Genomic DNA, 16,465 nt, shown 5'->3' on the forward strand with positions numbered 1-16,465 from the left:
CTTCTTTTCGAAATCTGATTCAATACATTCCATGTACAACACTACAAATCAATGCTTTATTACTCCACATAATTGTGTTAACATGTTTTGCAAATATAAAAATGTTTCTCTGCTTCATGTCCTCTAAGAAGAAAAAACAGTTTCCATAGTCAAACAAATTTGGAAAACATCATGTTAAATACAAATAAATAGTTTTCCTGAAGCCATGCCTTAGAATTTTAATATATGAAATTGCTTTGTAGATCTCTCTTGCCATTATAGATTGTATTTTTGATACTTATGTGACCACAGGTCTCTTTCTTTAAGACCATTTCCTGGGACCAATAGTCCTCAGGATGATCTCTGAGAAAGACTACTTTATAATGTTTAAGTTATGTCATATCCATAACCACCTTTCAGTCAAGGTAACAGCTACTATCTCTATATGGTAATAGATATAAGAACACTAAAGATCAAAACTTCCAGTGACTTGTACTAAGCCACCAGCTAAAAGTTTGTAGCAGCAAAACTAGAATTTAAGCTCCTGAGCCCGGTCCAAGTTTTGTTACTGTGCTTTGGTGATTGTTAACCTAGCCTTCCAGGCCAACTAGTATTTTGAGAGCATGGTTCATTCATATACATATGAACTAGATGCCACATATAAAATAACAATTGAGGGCATAAATATAGTCTGATTAAACTAAAGCAATTGTGTATTTGGAAGATGCAAGATCTTAATGAGTAGTAAGGAGGGCTAGTCAGGACATATTACTTGATAGAAATATATGTTTATTGAGAGATGAAAGAACTGGTACAATTTGACTTGATTAATAACTATTGGGCAATATACATGCTATGGATTCCACCAAGAAATAAAAGATATGCTTTTGTCCTGGAAAACAGTGCTCTTTTTTTTTTTTTTTTTTTTTGAGACAGGGTCTCACTCTGTTTCCCAGGCTCAAGTGATGCAGTAGTGTGATCACAGCTCACTACAGCCATAACCTCCCAGCCCAAAGTGAAGTAATCTCCCATCTCAGCCTTTCTGAGTATCTGGGAGTATACTGCCACCTTGCCTGGCTAATTTTTTATTTTTATTTTTTGGGATAGAGTCTCCCTATGTTACCCTATTTTTTTGAGATAGAGTCTCCCTATGTTGCCTAGGCTGGTTTTGAACTCTTGGGCTCAAGTAATCCTCTCACCTTGTCACCAAGTGCTGGGATGTAGGTGTGAGCTACCACATCTGGCCTCTTTTTGTTAAATTTAGGGAACAAAACTATCTTTATATTGATGAATATGAGATAATGTTGTATACTTATTTCATATTGTCACTTTGAAGTGAAATATATTTTTTAATCTAATTTAATTGCATGGATAAATTGGAGCTCTTTTCTTATTTTATAGCTTAATTTGTCTCATTGTTGTCTCTCTAAATACATTGTAAGCACTTTGTTGGCGTATACTGTCTTATTTTCATTTGCAATTTGTTGAATGAAGATTGCATGACTAACCCAAACGTGGGGATTCAGAGAGAGGAGATACGAGTGTCGTTGGTGAACTGAATTTAAATCTTCCTAGTGGACACTCTGAACCAACAGAAAGCATCATTGGTAAAATGTCTTCTCCGTTCTGCTATTCATTAAGTGGACATGTATTAAGAGTGTCCTCAACGTGACAGGCAAGTACAAAGCCCTTGTTCTTATAGTAGTTGTTTTCTAGGGAGACAAATGCTAAGAAAGCAATCAAGCTAATACCTTTGTAAAGGTTTCTCATAGGCAGAAACTAAAAGAAGGTCAATGTGATTAGAGTTGGAGAGCAAAGGGGAGAAGTGGGGCACATAAAATTAAATAGGGGCTGGGACACCTGGGGTTATCTGCAGGGATGTTGGTATTGAATCTTGAGAGCTTTGGGAAACCATAGAGGCTTTTAACAAAGGAAGTTCCACAAGGAGATTTGGGTTTTGAAAACCATTTAGGTTGCAATGCCAAGGAGAAATTAGAGGTGTCAGAGTTTTTGCTGGGGGATCAGTTGGAGGTCTGTCCTTTTAGAGTGGTAACTATGGGAATGGGACAAAAACAATACAATTGGAGGAATAAACTTAACATGAGTCAGCTGCAATGCGATGTGGTCAATGTGGAAGAGGCGTCAAGGACACTAATCTTTCAGCTCCTATAAAGTATTTTTCTTATCTGTAACATTATTTCTAAAAGGATAAATAATTTGTGTTCATGTATATCTATTTTCTAATTTTCTGATGACTAAAGTCCTAAGACTTAATGACCAAAATCCAGGATTTTTACTTCAGCTAGAAAAGCCACATAACAAATGCATACTGGTAGGGTTAAAAAAGTCAGTTCTAGTATTTGAAGCTCCTGGATTTTAAACATGCATGTTAGGTGATGTTACCCCGAGACATATCTAGACACTCTGCGAGGAAATGTTCTCGTCTCTGTAGTCTACTCTGGCTGTCCACTGGCAGCCACACTCTGCCCCATAAATGAAACGGTATTTTCTGAACAATGAAGGTGAGTTTATGGAGTAACTGGAGTTAAACTAATGGAAAGCATTGAATTGATCAGCAGGAAACTCAAAAAAGGTTAAAATAGCCTTCATTTTATGTTACTGTACAGTAGTGAGTAATGTTAATTGAATTCCCCTTGTGAGATTCTAAGAGATTTTTCCACATGATCCTGTGCTGTATAAAAAGAAACAATAGCTTGTGGTAAAGTTAATTCAAGCTGAGATACATTAACTGCACCACATTATCGGCTGCTAAGAGTGCTATTAACACACATCACCCACTGTGTGTATTTGTGAATTAGGAGGTTTCCTTGTTAATGGAAATGAGACACTTTCCTTGAAAATGCCAAGCGCTGTGCATGTTGATATTGTTTTAAAAAACACAAAGAGAAGACTATTTTAACTCCATATGTAATGTGGCTCCTCTTGCTTTTGACACAGCATTATTTTTACTATTTCTTTCTTTTATATATATATATATTTTTTGGCTTTTCATTTTTTTTTCTTTTCTTTTTTTTTTGTAGTGGCTGTGGATCACTTAGAACAGAGTCATACCATGAAAACACTTGCTCTCAGTTATACTAATCCATTTTGAATTTTCTAAAATAACAGCTGCTTATTACAAAACAGAAATATGCCAGCTAAGGAATCAAAAAATTCAAGTTCATATCTTGGCTCTGTCTCTGCCTATGAATGCATGCCTGTGACTGTAGGAAGGAGAAGCGAAGCAATATCTGTGGATATTGCCAGAAAATGGGCTTAGTGCTTCACTCAGGATCTTTCTTTTGAATTAATTCTTTTTTAACCTTGTAATCTATGTACTGTTTTTCTCCTCTCTTGAGGACTGAGGTATTTGTAGCTCAGTAAAAGATAGTCCCAAAGCTGATCAATAAACTATAAATATGAGAGGCCAGGTGAGTTCAATGGCCTCTGCAATATCGGAAACACATACAAAAATACATTTACCCTTCTATTCACACAGAAACACACACACTTATGCCATACTCACAAAGTTAAAGAAAACACAACTATTAGGTAACTTCATATTTTTATCATTATTAATTATAGCAATCACATGTGAAAAAATATTTTAGTATTGTTGTTTGTTTAATTAACCCCTTACTTATAAACTCAGGCTATGCATCAATGTAGTCTTACAGATATTTCTTACACTTGATCAAACACCAAAGAGCATAGCACTTAAAAGCAAAGCAATAATTCAAAACTATATTGCTGACATTTTCACACTACATTTGCTGCATTCCAAAAGTGAAACTAGGGTATGCATAGAAACGTAATTCTTCACCAATTGCATGGAAACAAATGACAGTAGAATTATATGATTAAAAATGAATTTTATTTATGCTTTTTCATGGATAAATTCTACATATTTCCTATCCGGTTTGTAAATAAGTTCTAAAGTACTCTTCAGAATGTGTAATAATTTTCATTGGTGAATTTCTCATAAAATTGCAATTATTTCTGGAAAAAATTAGCTTCCAAAACTGTAAGCTAGAAATGGAGGGGAAGCAACATAAGAGAAATTCAGAAAACATGTTTTCAATTGGTCAAACTCTGCAAATGGCTATGTCACCTACCTAGATTTATCAAGCCATGGGAACAATACAAATATCTATTTCATTCATTTATTGAGTTAAAAAATGATAAAGTAGATCCTGAATCATAAATATAGTACAAAGAATACTTTGCATGATTATTATTAGTTAAAAATTTAGAACACGTTTAAATACAAAAACCTTAGTTTCTGTTGTTTGCATATAATATTTACCTTAAAAATTCTCCTTTTTTGATAAGTAAAGAGAAACAAACAAAAACTCTTCTGGGAGTTATCGTTTGGGAGAAATGCTCATAATAAGAGTTAATAAAGTAGAAAAATAGTTCATAAGATGTAGATAAAATTATCTAAACCAAACTGTAAAGCTGACTATAGAAAATTCTGAACATTCCATATCATTCCACTCACTCCTTCTGCATGTCATTTTGTCATTTGCTCCAGGACAAGTAGCTTCTCATGACAACCGTTTTCATCTTTTTTTTTCTTTTCTTATCTTTTTTTTTTTTTTTTTTTTTTTTTGAGATGGAGTCTCGCTCTGCCACCCAGGCTGGAATGCAGTGGTGCGATCTTGGCTTACTGTAATCTCTGCCTCCTGGGTTCACGCCATTCTCCTGCCTCAGCCTCCTGAGTAGCTGGGACTACAGGCACCCGCCACCATGCCCGGCTAATTTTTTGTATTTTTAGTAGAGATGGGGTTTCACCGTGTTAGCCAGGATGGTCTTGATCTCCTGACCTCGTGATCCGCCCGCCTTGGCCTCCCTAAGTGCTGGGATTACAGGTGTGAGCCACCACACCGGACCTCAAGCTGGGCTTCTAAATAAAAATGTAAATTAGAACCACATATCAGCCAATCTAGAGCTATCTTGGCTGATTATTTAAGAAATAGCTACTTTTTATGCTTAGTCCATTATAATTTTAGAGTTTCATTTTCAAGTAGTTCATCTATGCCAATTAATAGTTAGTGTGCTTCACTCTTTCTTGATTAAAATCTCCTAAATACATATAGAAAACATATTCTAACATTAGAACATCATAAGACAACAATGAATAAACTATTAGAGATATACATGCAAAATGAATGACATTTTTGTGAATAGAATTAAAAAACAGGCAATCCCTGGACATTATGTATTTCTTTGAGCATCTACCAAATGACTAAACCTAAAGGTACTATCAGGAGATTGTCAGACTGTTCAAAATATGGAGGCTGTGTAGCTGTTCATAAGTTACCTAGTGAGAAAGTTAATTCAATAAGCAATGCTACACTTATACACATTATTCTCGTTTACATAGATGGAAGAGCAAATGATCCTGAAGTGATCCAAACCAAGAAAACTTTAAGAACTAGGTACTTGGCTTACTCTGTGTGATTCAAGAGAAAATAACACAGCAAGTAATGTTTTTCTTCTTACTTTAGACCATGTTTTGTGTCTTTCACTGCTTATTAGCACTCCCACCAAAACTGGTTAAGGAAGGGAATCTGAACTTCAGCACTCACTGGTATTGATCTATGAAATCAGTATTATTCCCATCACCTCTACTACCTTGCCTGTATGGCCACTCAATGTTAGTCATGTTTCGACTACATCACTCTAGGGCATGGACTCTAATTGGTAAAATGGAACAACCATTGGCAGCAGCAGACACTAGGCTGCATTTACTAAGTGCTGGCAATGGAAAGAAGCCTTGAAGATGGCATTTTCAAGCCAACATTCAATCTATTTGTTGCTATAAAGAAAACGACTCCAGCATTAAGAAATCCGTATTGCAAAAAGCTGAAAACATTCATTAGTGAAAATCAATGCCTTTCTTTTCTTCCAAACAAGATTGTTTGCTTTTAGAAAATGCTGACATTTTTTTACTGTTCACCAAAATGTATATTGATATGTTGGTAAATACAATATTTTGTGAATGGTTTGCTTTATCCCTTTAATTGTTTACTAAGAGTCTCACAGACCTCAAACAAAATTCTTAAATTTTCATTATACTAATCATTTCTATGACTAGTATTAGAACATGCAGTTTTTGTGAATCAAAAGCTTATAGTACTTCTGTGTAGTCTTTTTTTTCTGTAATTATGCTGCTAACATAGCTCTATCTGTCATTTGTTAGTTTAACATCTTTGTTGAACATCTATTTTATGCAAGACACTCTATTAAGTGCTGGGAATATAAAGATAACATAACACAAACTGGTTACTATTATAAAAATAAACAACACAAACATATAAGCACTGAAGTTGGACAGTGTTGCTCAGGAGAAGACCTTTTACATAAACGCCATTGTCAAGCTTAAAAAGAAGGCTACTACATTAGAATTTGTTGTATGTTTAGTTTATGTCCCAGAGGCCCACTTGTTCTCTGATTATACTATCTGAATCCAGAAAGAGAATATCTAAAGGGGTAGAAGATCATGATATTAGGAAAATATGCTCAATTATCTTCTGTAAAATTTTAGTCATGTGTAAAATATTTTTTTAAATTTGTTTCATTGATGAACAATTAAACCCATTCCTGAATATACAACCAAAGGTATATAAACTATTCTAACAAAAAGACACATGCACTCATATATTCATTGCAGCATTACTCACAACAGCCAAGACATGGAATTTACAAAGCTGCCCATCCATGGTGGATTGGATTAAAAAAAAGTGGTACCAATACACCATGGAATACTATACAGCAATAAAAAGGAACGAAAATGTTTCTTTACAGCAGCATGGATATAGCTAGAGGCCATTATTCTAAGCAAATTCACATGGAAATGCAAACTAAATACTGCATAATCTCACTTATAACTGGGAGCTAAGCACTGGGTACATATGGACATGAAAATGGGAACAATAGATACCGGGAACTACTAGAGGGAACAGAAAGGGAGGGAGGCCAAGGGCTGAAAAATATCTAATATACATATTGAATATTATGCTCACTACCTGGATGATAGGATCATTTGTACTGCAAACCTGAGCATCACACAACATACTCATGTAACAAACCTGCACATGTACTCCCTCACTCTGAAAATAAGTTGAAATTATAAGGAATAAATTAGAATTTAGTTCAATATCATTTATTCTGTCATGTTTGCATACTTGTTTATTTTGTTTTCGACCCTGTGATTGGTAATCTAAGTCCAAGGTATTTTTTAAATGACCTGAATCAACAAAAATAAATTTGCCTGAGACAAGTTAAAGATGAGCCTGCAAATGTGTTCATATGGTTTTTCTAAGCTTACATCAAAGATATTTGCTGGTATCATTTATAAGTTAAATATAGGCATTATAAATAATCACATCTTTATAAAAGTCATTTTTGTTATTAAAGGAAAATCAACAAAATACCTTAGAAATGAAAACTTTAAGATAATCAAACTAATAAGCTTATGTGAAGGATAAATAATGGACACCTATGGGACTTAGAGCAGGCCTGGATTTCATTCTTGGATGCTGATTCCAGCTCCGTCACTATCACCTTTTAGTTCTTTTAGGCAATTCAGTAAGACATTTAAAACTATTCACATTAGTAAATGAGGGAGTTGGATTTGATTCTTTGGCTCTTTTTAACAATAAAAGTCTGTGATTACAAAATAAATTTCCGTAGTACTCTTACATACTTCATGCCAGTTTAAACTCAGGTATCTTTTCTGAGGTCCAATGTGCCAGATATGGCTTGCCTTTTGCAACCATCATGCCAGGGTTTTGAATTAAAGATATGACCAGGATTCTATGTTCTCAGAAATTGGAATAAATATTCTTGTTCCCTTTGCATATTAAATCATATTTGCCTATAAAACACTATTTCCAGCATTATTCATTGGATAGTTCTAGAATGTAGATAAGGACTATCCCTCTTCTCCAGGGAGTTAATTGTGGTATTGCATCCACTTTTTAGGTGCCAAGTCAAGTTTGATGTTTACAGAATACTGGACAGTTCAATATGACAAATATAGATTTTAACACACTTTTGCTGCTTATTATCTCTCTACTTAAACTAATTCGAGGTCTGTCCACTGGAAATGAATCTTTTATAGTTGTTATAAGAATTAAAAATGCATAATATGCAAAATATCTGATATGTAAGTAGAAATGTTAGTGTGCTCATTCTTATTGTCTGTTAATCCTTCTTCATTTTGCTTTCTCACACTAATCCCTTTTCCCCCCAAGAAAACAAAAACAAATAGTCTGTTCTCATGCTGCTAATAAAGACAGAACAGAGGCTGGGTAATTTATTAAAAAAGAGGCTTAATGGACTCACATTTTCGCATGGCTGGGAGGCCTCACAATCATGGTGGAAGGCGAAGGAGGAGCAAAGGCACATCTTACATGGCAGCAGGCAAGAGAGCATGTGCAGGGAGACTGCCCTTTATAAAACCATCAGATCTCATGAGACTTATTCACTATTATGAGAACATCATAGGAAAACCCACCTCCATGATTCAGTGGCCTCCCACCAGGTACCTCCCACGACACATGGGGATTACGAGAGCTACAATTCAAGATGAAATTTGGATGGGGTCACAGTCAAGCATATCAGTGGGCTATTAAATATAAACTCTAAATGGTATTATGCGTTAGAGAGTACAGTTATGATAATCCAATCTGCCATCAATCCTCCCTTCTGAGCTAAATCTCTGGAGCAGTTTACACCCTAAACACAATTGTCAATTATGAATAAAATTCCAGTTAAAAATGGACAGTTTTTAAATACACCAGGAAAGCTAAACAAGTTTTCTATTTAATCTTCTTTCAGTTTATGATTACTTAATACATCTTACCTTTTTACCTCTTTACAAATATCTGGTGGGAGTGGAAGGGAGTGCAAAGGACATAGAAAGGATTAGATAGTTTCGTTTTGATGATTTAACCCAGTAAGAAAACATGCCCATTGACTGTTCCATTCTCTGGCTCTTTACATTAGCAATAAGGGTCCTGAATAGGAGTTAAGGAGAAAAAGAACTGTTTCTCTATTCTCTGGAAAGCTACAATGTAGAGAGAGAGAAACATTATCCACTCCCTCTGTATATTTGTTCATGATTTGGAATAATCTGACACTAAAAACTATACTCTGTATTCCAGGAGCCAAAATGTATAAGTGCATTATCATTACATAAATATTTTCTTTCAAAGAGATTCTTTAAGAGGATCTAATAAAAGAAATTTAAATTCTATAACTTGAGAAGCTCAATTGAAACAGGACTGATGCATTAAATTTTGAAATGCACAATCAATCAGAAAGAAGCGCTCAACCCCACTGAGAAAGAGAAACCAACCATCCTCCCAAACCTACATCAACTCCACCCCCACATGGATGATCATGTACTGCTTTGATTTTTTAAAAAATTATGATAGTTATTCACCCCCCTTGTTTTTGAATTCAGCAATTAAGTTTCACATAGAATTTTCATGTATTTGCCACAGAATTCACTGAAAGTAGTTAAAAAGAAAGCACCTCGTGGTTTAATATTTTAAAATTTCAACTTATTATTCATGTGGATGAGATTAGAGACAGACACAGGATCTTAAGACATCTATCGTATAACGCTTGCTGTCACTCTATTAATAAAGTTCTCAGTGAGTGCACCTGTGGCACATGGAAATAGCCTTGATATATTAAGCTTTACTCAGTATATTTTTCTTGCAATCAGGCAGATCAGTTACTAAGTTAAAAGTCAGGCTCTAAAACCAGAAGGTCAGGGTTCCCAAGTTCTACTAGTTACTGACTTTGTGACAATAATTAAGTTATTTTGCCTCTCATTGCCTCATGCTTCTCACTTCAACACAGGTAAGAGTATAAATGTCATAGTCTTATAGAGATTAAATGGATTAATATATGTAAAGTGCTAAGCATAAAGCCTGCAAGTGTAATGCCCATTGTACAAGTATGGCAACTATATTATCAATTAAATCTTCTTGAAATTCACTCTTTTTTTTTTTTTTTTTTTGAGACAGAGTCTTGCTCTGTTGCCCAGGCTGGAGTGCAATGGCATGATCTCAGCTCACTGCAACCTCAGCCTCCCAGGCTCAAGCATTTCTTCTGCTTCAGCCTCCTGAATAGCTGGGATTACAGGTGTATGCCACCACGCCGGCTAATTTTTTTTATTTTTAGTAGAGACAAGGTTTCACCATGTTGGCCAGGCTGGTCTCCAACTCCTGACCTCAGGTGATACGCCCACCTTGGCCTGCCACTTAAATTCACTCTTAATGACCTTCATCAATACATGTGTGTTTGTTTCATCAATACATGTGTGTTTGTTTTTCCAAGTAAACTGTGTTAAAAGGGCAGATATTTGTCTGTACTTCTATATCATCAGTGTTTAGAAGTGCCTGACACAGCCTACATGTTAAAAAAAATTTGCTGAATAAAGTAAATACATAACTAAATTCAATTTTTTAAAAAGTACTTTAAAACCATGGGGGCTATTAATTATATAATAATAATTTAGAAATAATAATAACATAATTGTTTATCAATCAATTACTATATGCCGTCCTTGAATGTATCATTTAATAAGAGTCTAACTAGATTCTTACTGGCATTATTACTATCACCTGCATTTTAAATATGAGGACTCTTGTAATCAAAAGAGTGAATTATAAGCTGCTCAAGGTCATTCACTAAATATTGAAGCTAGGATTTAAGACCAAGTCACATTATAGACAAAATATGATTTTACTCTTATTGACAGGAAATAGTCTCTTTTTCAGATTTCTACAGAAATCTTTGTGGCATAAAAATCTAATAATTGAATTGAATTTAGAAATTAGAAGTTGTTATTTCAAAGTATAAAGTTTAAAGTATTTTCAGAAATGCATTCTCAGTTATATCTCGACACACAGCAAAAGGGACTCAGATGTTATCCCAGGAACAAGCAAATCCTTAAATTTTAAGAAAGTGAGTTTCATTGATTTTCATCTTAGCTGAAGGCCATTTTGAAATAAGTTGGTATGTAGCTCATAAAACATACAATAAAAAACAGACAATCAAAAGGCCAAGTTAGAATTATCCGGCAGTCAGGACTTTCGAGAAGGAAAAAATACACAGTCTGCCATCAAATAGAGAGTAGGAATTAATTATTGTTTGCTTGATGAGGAAACAAATCAGATAATACTCATCTATTTAAAGATATAATTGATGCTGATCTATCAAAGACAGGAAGGAAAAATAAAACATTTTTCTGGATTTTATGATAATCAGATTTTAAAGCAAAGTAAAAGATATGAGATTCTAGAACAAAATATATAGTATGTTTATCAAAAGATTATTTCCTCTTTATGTCATAAAAGAAGCTAATATAAAATGATAAAAAATAGACAAGCACCTTCAGTACTAGGAACTGAATGAAAAAGAGCCATAGTCATATAGTCTGGCATAACTGAATTGCTCCCTAATTTGTTACATTGAACCCCATTAGGAGGAACTTTAGTTTAAGAAGCATAAATTTTAAAATGAAACATTAGAAATTCTGTAGTAGAGAAGATTAAAACTTTTGGAATCAAATATGTGATTACATTAAAAATAAACACAAAGATTCTATAAAGTCATGGGATTTATGAAAAAGTATAAGAAAAATGATGAGAACAAAATATGTTCATTTAATATTCAACAAATATTTATTAACTACCATCTAACAGACAGAGTGCTAGGGTCAAATTGATTACTTCTTCCTTTACCTAGTTAATAACCTCATCAATATAAGAGGAATTTTCCAACAATTAAAGATAAAGAGCAGAGAATACAGAAAAATCATCATAAACTGTAAGACAGGTTTAATAGCAGGGCACAAAATTTTGAAATTTACTTTTTTTTATTTATTTGCTTTGCATATTTGTCTGTTTTCCTGAGTGTTATACGGACTCATTTAAAAATATGAAGTAAATCTGAGGACAAAGAGAGATTAATGCACAAATTGTATTTTTACACAAACTTTAAATGTCAATAAACCAATAACCAAAAGTACTTAAAATACTACACCGTTCATGAAAATCTCAGTTAATTAAGCAAATCTCTAGGCAGCTTAGTTTCAAAAATTATTTTAGGCTCAACAACATGAAAATATCTAATTTGAAATAAATATTGATAGAATGCAGTTACTTATACAATTTTCCACAAGTAAAATGATGACTTACTATATTCTGGAAAATGACTAGAGATCTGGCAGTATAATGATGAATAAAAGATAATTCCTGCCCTGACCATGCTCATAATTCAATCAGACCATGAAAATAACATAGAAGGAAGATAAATAGATAGAGGCTGAGAAATATGCTACAATTAAATCCACAGGGACTCAGAAAGAAAGATGTCTTTAACTGTGCTTGGTGAAGACGGGAAGTTTTCCAAGATGGTTGCTTTTAGAGCAAGGAAGGGAACCTTTCCACCAAGTCATATAAGAAAGGTAGACTTTCTGGCAGAGGGAACACATATTTAAAAATGTGTATTAAGTTTAGGGATTATAAATGAGCTCAAACAATCATGATTGCAGGGTCATATGGAAAATTTATATTAACTAAATTTAGAAAACCGGAAGTGTCATGTCTTGAAGATCTTTGGTCTCATATTTAAGGAGTTTGAGTAATAAGAAACACTTAGCTGATTGAGTCTGGGTTTTAAAAAGATTACATGAGTATCAATATGGAGTGTGGTGTGCAAGGAAGAAGAAAGTGGGGCCAGGGAACCCAGTAACCAATGTATTCCAATGGTTCGGGAAAAAATGTATAGAGGCATGAAATAAGGCAGTGCAGGTAGGGAAGAAGGGAAAGGATGGATTGAAGGGATCTTAAGAAGTTGGGTATGAAAGTACATTTTGGTTAAATTAGAAATGGGGCTAAATGAAAAGGAAGAATCTAGAAGAGTGATTCTACAATGTTCACTGTCCCTATTAAACATACATATTTAAACACATACAATTTTTACATAGAATTTCAGGAAGTTTTCTCAGATAATCTGACACTCAATGAAATTCAATTCAGAATTCAATCAGAGAAGCAGAACCAATAGGAGATTGATGGGATAGATAGATAGACAGATAGAGAATAGATGATAGAATAGATGATAGATAGATAGATAGATATAGATAGATAGATAGATGGATAGATAGATAGATAGATAGATAGATAGATAGATAGATAGATAGATAGATAGATAGATAGATAGAGACAGAGAAAGAGACAGCAAGGATTTGGCTTACCCAGTTGTTGAGCTGGCTAGGCAAATCCAAAATGTGTAAGGCAGTCAGGAAGAACAGACTGGGACTCTCAGGCATGACTGAAGCTGCTGTCCACAGGTGCAATGTCTTCTATTTGAGGGAAGTCTCAGCTGCTCTTCAGGCCTTTCAATTGACTGCATTATGTTCTCTCAGATTAGCAAGACTATTCTTTCTTATTTGAAGTAAACAGATTGTGGATTTTATTCACATTTCCAACATATCTTCACGGCAACACTGGATAAGTATTTGATCGCATAGCTAGAGACTTTAATCTATCCACATTTTCATGTCAAAGACCATCATGCTATCAACCTCAACCTAAAAACTCTCTGTTCTCAAATAATGACAGATTTCTTATTTAGGAAAATGAAATTATTACGCTGCAATGAATCAAAATGGGAAAAAGAAAAGGAAAGGATAATAGAGTTTTGGTGGCAACAGTCATATTCTGGATATGATTTTGAAGTCACCATGGAATATTTAAGAATAAAATACGTTTTAATATTTTAAATGAGTGTTAACATGCTGACATAAATGTACTAATTAAAAGCATGCTTTCCCTTAAAGTAGTTTTGTGTGCTAGAAAAATATAGGAAAGTGAGGATGGGAAACCTGGTTTTTGCTTCTTAATATGTCACTAGGAAACATTGCATTTGGAAAAGATATGTAACCTGCGAATGTCACTGTCTCATCTGTTAATTAGCGGGGACAGACCAGGTTATAATGCATTGAAATGACGTTTTCTTTTCTTTTTGTTTTTTTTTTTTTTAGTATGATAAATAATTCTTCTCAAAGGTGGAAGTAGGTTGCTGTTAACTAACACTTTATGAAATTCTAATAGTCAATAGCAGATTAAATACAAGTAAACACAGACAAAAGGATGGCAGAAAGTGTGTGTGTGTGTGTGTGTGTGTGTGTATATATATATATATATATATATATATATATATATATATATATATTTTTTTTTTTTTTTTTTTTTTTTTTTTTTTTTAAGACGGAGTCTCACTCTGTCGCCCAGGCTGGAGTGCAGTGGTGAGAACTCGGCTCACTGCAATCTCCGCCTCCTGGGTTCACACCGTTCTCCTGCCTCAGCCTCCCAAGTAGCTGGGACTACAGGCACCCGCCACACCACACCTGGCTAATTTTTTGTATTTTTAGTAGAGACAGGGTTTCACCGTGTTAGCCAAAATGGTCTTGATCTCCTGACCTCGTGATCCGCCCACCTTGGCCTCCCTAAGCGCTGGGAATGACAAGCTTGAGCCACCGCGCCCAGTCAAGAGAGATATATTAAATGATTTCTCCGGCTACATTTAATTGTTAACCAGTTATTTTTATTATTTCTTAGTATTTAGTTCTACATTTGTTCAACAACATTGCACTTAATATAGTCAAAACTTTGAAGCCATATGCTTTCAGAAACTCAGTATTGTTCTTGCATACTTTTTTACTTTAAACATTTAAAAAAATGAGTAAGAGGAGGATAAAAAACTAAAATAAGAAGAAAGAGGAGAGAAAGGGTGAGAATAAAGAAAATGTGAAAGTGAAGGAGAATAGCTACCAGAAATAGAAATCTCATAGACACAAAATCAATTGTGGTTAATTTTGCCTTTGATGTACAAAAATTCATGTTAAATCACTGTGAAAATAAATTATTTCATTCCATTAAAATCTTTTCTGTGTAAGATTTCCTATACCAGTAGATTATTGGTTACCTAAATGTATGTTGTGTCTGAACCATTGAATTCATACTCTATTCTGCAATGCTATCAGCAATAGAGGTGGTTTGCTACAAATTCCAGTTGTATTTGTGCATAAAATATATTTATCCTAATTCCGTATTCTCTAATTATCAGTCACTGCCAACCCATTTCCTGGGACCTGTCCTTGCTGGATATGCCACAATAGGTAAATGTGATACTGAATTAAAATAAGCCAAGGAAATATTACTGAATAAATATTGTTTCTCTCTGTCTATACAATTTCTTTCATTTCTCACTGAGGTTCTTCATCACATCCTGGCAATGCTAATGAACATTTACAGGAAGGTTTAGCAAGTAAAAGGAAAATTCTTATCACAGAAGAAATAACAAAACTGAACTAAGTTCTCTAGGTTTGGTTTTACCCAAGCATGAACAAACTCATTACACTCTAATTCCCTCCAAAGTTTACATTAATGATATTTATTGAACTGTACTTTTTCAAGTGGCCCAATTACTGTCTTGTATTTTGTTTGATGATATCCAAAATGCTTTTCGCAAAGAATGATTCACAAAACTGACCCTTTACAAACTTTCTTTTGTTTTTCACAACCATATTAATGATGCACCCAGCGTCAGTGAGTACTGGCAGCATAATAAAGAAGGAAGATTTATTTTATTTTATTTTGATATGAACTTACATGTGAATCTCATCCAGGCCCACTTTCTCTCAGCATTTTAAAATCTGACTTATGAATATTAACTTACATGTGAATCTCATCCAGGCCCACTTTCTCTCAGCATTTTAAAATCTGACTTCTGAATTTGCCAAATGTGTCAACCACTATCAACTTCTCTGCCTAACAAAGAAAACCAAAGACGACATTGATCCAAAATGATGCATATTATAAAAATTATGTTGATTTTGCTGAGGAATGCATTTCTGATTTTTCTGCATTTCATCCATTACTATAAATATATGAGCATTCATTCACAATGTTTGAAATAATGAAGCCCCTTAGTCCACCATCTTCTATTAGCTGTAGGCTGCCATTCAGATGAATTGTAAGCAGAATGGGTGATGATATTATCAAAGATGTTACTTGCTCATGGGGACAGCTAATTCCTCTGTTACAATCTTTTTTGAAGCTATGAAAGGCTTAAATGCTTGATCACACTGGAAATTTAATCATATATAAGGCATTTTAAGATTTGAAATAACTGAAGTTATATTATAGATGAACTTAATAAATGATTCCATTTTCTGAAATAACATTAAACTAGACCATATGCTCTATGTGCTATTTATCTTGCCTCCATAGGCTCATATCTGAAAAAAAAAAGCATTCAAGTTGTTTATATTTACTCAATTCTCTAGGAAAGCAAAACTTAAGTTAAAGTGCAAAAATACTAAAATAACAATAATACAAACTAAAAAAAAAATATTTAATATGATGCCAACACAGTCATATCAATACAAGAC

Source organism: Piliocolobus tephrosceles, chromosome 3 (genome assembly GCF_002776525.5).
Source record: "Piliocolobus tephrosceles isolate RC106 chromosome 3, ASM277652v3, whole genome shotgun sequence".
Lineage (NCBI taxonomy): Eukaryota > Metazoa > Chordata > Mammalia > Primates > Cercopithecidae > Piliocolobus > Piliocolobus tephrosceles.